Raw genomic sequence first — 3,608 nt, 5'->3', positions numbered from 1 at the left:
TATATATATATATATATATATATATATATATATATATATATATATATATATATATATATATATATATATATATACACCTTTTAATCTTCTTTTGTGCCATGTGCATCACTGCTGCTCAAGCAGGAACAATCTGAAATCAAATAGCCTCCCTGTTTTCTTACTGCATATCTAAAATGTCTTCTTACCAACAGATGAATCTGTCCTGTACTCTACGTGCCAAACATGAAATTGGATACAATTACTTTTCTTTCTTAATGAAAATCAGATCAGGTATGACACAAAAAGGAGGCGCTTCTACTAAAGGGGCACTGATCATCGTCTTTGGTTCAACATCTTCTGCAGCGTGCTGCTAGTCACCACCTGTAGAGAGCAGAAAACAGGCAGCATCCTGACAAACCAGCCTGAACAGCTGTGCCCCTCAGTGACGGAAAGAAATGCTTTACTGCAAGCCTACACTTCAAGAATGTCTGCATAACCAGCCATAAAACCAAAAGCAGATTACAACTCCAGCTAGTACCTCACAATAATGAGTTAAACCTAAAGAGTGCACAATTCAGGAGCAGACTTGTGACATCTTAAAGCCTGAAAATCTGACTAAGAAGAAGCAGAAAGGCTCCTGTTGAGAGTGAACAGAATGTGGAGCAAGAAAAGTACACCGCATCAACAAACACGACAGCTGGCAAGGCTAGCCAAGAGGAGAAAGCTTGATTCTTCCTCTGCGTCTTGTAGCCTTCAGCTTTTTCCCCTCCCTCCTTCCCCCTGTTTAACCTCTGAGCTCATTTAAAAAATCAGCATGGTAAAATAACGGAGAATTAAAAATATCTATCTGTAAAAACAATCTTGCATCTGTCAGGAGGAGTCGGCGACAAACAAACAGCAGTAAATTCCAGCGATTTTTCTTGCTCAGTATTGCTGAGGGACCAACTCCAACACACTGTGCTGTGCAGGTGCTTCAAAGGTTACAATTAGCAACATGATATTTAGAAATCTGTGGTTTCATTTAATCATAAATTCTGCCTCTGGGCAACACAAAACCGTCAGTGTCCACCCGTCACAAAAATGCTTACACAATAAGAAAGTACCCATGCAATGAAATATACATCCTAAACCTAACGCAACACTATCGCGCCATAGATGCAGAATTTATCATTTTGCTATTAAGTGTAACTTTTTAAACACCCACTTTTCCTGAACTCCTGCTGAGCGACAAAGAGAGTGACAGTGGACCACCGTGTGCTGTGCAATCTGTGGTGCTCTAAATAAACCGACTTTGAGCGCACACGTGTGTCTCTGTGTGTTATTGTGTGTTGGGTGTACAGTTAGTTAAAGGAACAGTTTGACACGTTTGGGAAATCACAGGAATTCGCTTTATATCTGAGAGTTCAATGAAGAGATGGCTGCTGATCCGTGTGACACTTCACAGTTCCCTGTTTGATTTGCACCACCAGAATGAATCAGATGAAAAATGGGTGTGAAACTGTCCATTTCATTTTTCATTGCTCATGTTTGGGTTTTTGCTTTAAAATTACAATAAAATATGACTCAAACTTTCTCGTTTTCTATTTCTGTATTCTGCACATGTGGGTGGTCACTGAACCAGAGAACATATAACTCCAGTCCTGGCTGAATTGGCTCCTTGTTATGTAGAGAATTCAATTTAAGATTCTGCTGATTACTTTTAAATCACTACATTGTCTGACTCCACTCTACATCTCTGAACTCTTTACACCTTATTCTGCACCTCGACCCCTCGAATAGATTAAGCAAAAGCAAAGCAAAAACCTAACCATGAACCATTAAAAACTGAACTGAGAGATGATTATCTATTTGTGAAGTAACTGAGGGAAACGAGTGACTAATGGAAGTTTTAATCCCATTTGTCATTTGATTCATTGTGATTATGTGATTTCTTTACCACAGTTTATCATAAAGACTGCAGACCAGACTAACCAACCAGACAAACTGCTGGGTTGTTCCAAAGCTCCAGGTTCATCCAGTGCTTCTGGTAAATGGATTAGTTACAAATGTGTTATGTGAAGTGGTTCTTGCATTATTAGCTCATTATCTACAGATTAGTGGAGGGGCATTGTGTAGTTTTAAGGCATTATTTATAATGTATTGGCCTTGTGTGGAGCATGTTCTCAATTAAATTTAGGAAATTTGTGAGGCATCCAGTGCCATCCAAATGTATGTTAACAGTAGAGTGAAATAGGTGTTTGTGCTATATTAGGGATTTAAACTTAAGATCAAAATGCAGCAATGAGAAAAATAGATGACTTTATTCTTTATTCAGTGTTATTTATATTTAAGTAGCATTTAAATATATGTCATACTATAAAGTACAGTGCAATTCCATTCTACTGTTAACATATTTTTCTAACTCACTGTATTAAGTGCAGTTTTAGAATGGGAGGTTTGACTGCAGGACTTGTCAGCAGCTCAGCAGCAGCAGAGTTCATATTCAGGTGTAGGTGTGACTGAACAGGTCAGTCTAGTTATGTTCGTGTATTATTATGGATTACATTCAGGTCACGGTGCTAAGCAGACGTTTTCCCAAATTCATGTACCCTAGCCAGCCCAGAAAAGTTTTTTTTAAAGAAGATTTAAGCTGTCAGTATACTCCAAGGATGCTGAGCTCGACGATTTTTGTAAAGCATCACTTTGTAATTTCTTGCAATGTGGATTAGAAAATACATCCACAACTTTTGAAATGAGTTAAAAGTAGTTTTTTATAATACAGCAGATGTTATATTTGTCTGACATGATTAAAGGAGTCTGTCTCGTCATAATGCTAAGCTAAGCTAACTGACTGCTAGCTAGAGCTTCCTATGTAGTGAACAGGTTTGGCACCTTCATACTAACTTTAGGTGCTGTTGAACTAAACTACCAGGTTTTTCAGAGGCTGGATATTTAATTGTCGTGGAAAATCTCATTTTAAGTGGTGGTGATGTATGTGAGGTGCAACCTGCTGCTAACAGCTAACCTGGTTCTGGTTCCAAAACTGACTAAATGCTGCACCTCTTTGGTTTTTGCATTGTTAATTAGTTAGCTTCAGAGGTGCAAGATTGTCTTAGTTTTGGACAGAGCCGCGCTGACTGTTTTCCCCTTGTTTGCAGTCCTTATGCTATGCTAAGCTAACCATCTCCCGGCTTCATATTTAGCATCCACACACAAGAATGTGTTGATCTTTGCATCTACATCTCAGCAAAAAGCTAGTAAGCAAATTTCCCAAAATGTCAAACCATTCCTTTAAAGTTTGCCTCCATCCTTTCATCATTTCATCTGGCAGTTTCTGGCAGCACAGCACTTATCAGAAAATATTTGTACATATTCCTGTGGTTTTATTGGTTAAACCTCAGGCAGATGGAGGAGTGAAGAGCAGATATGAATAATGATTATAATAGTGGCATGCGAAGGTCAGTTAACCCCTGTTGGTGTTACTGTGTTCAATGTTTTATCTGGGTTTCTACTTTAAGATTTCAGTGTAAGCGGACCTGATGCATGCCTCCAACAAAAGTTAAATGAGGACTTGCATGCACAATAGCTGCAAGTTTCCAGAAATTAAACTCCATGAAGGCCTTGATAACCAGAAAATGTGCTGTCAAGAA

The sequence above is a fragment of the Amphiprion ocellaris genome, chromosome 8 (genome assembly GCF_022539595.1).
Source record: "Amphiprion ocellaris isolate individual 3 ecotype Okinawa chromosome 8, ASM2253959v1, whole genome shotgun sequence".
Taxonomy (NCBI): domain Eukaryota; kingdom Metazoa; phylum Chordata; class Actinopteri; family Pomacentridae; genus Amphiprion; species Amphiprion ocellaris.
Note: the sequence above shows the minus strand (reverse complement) of the source record.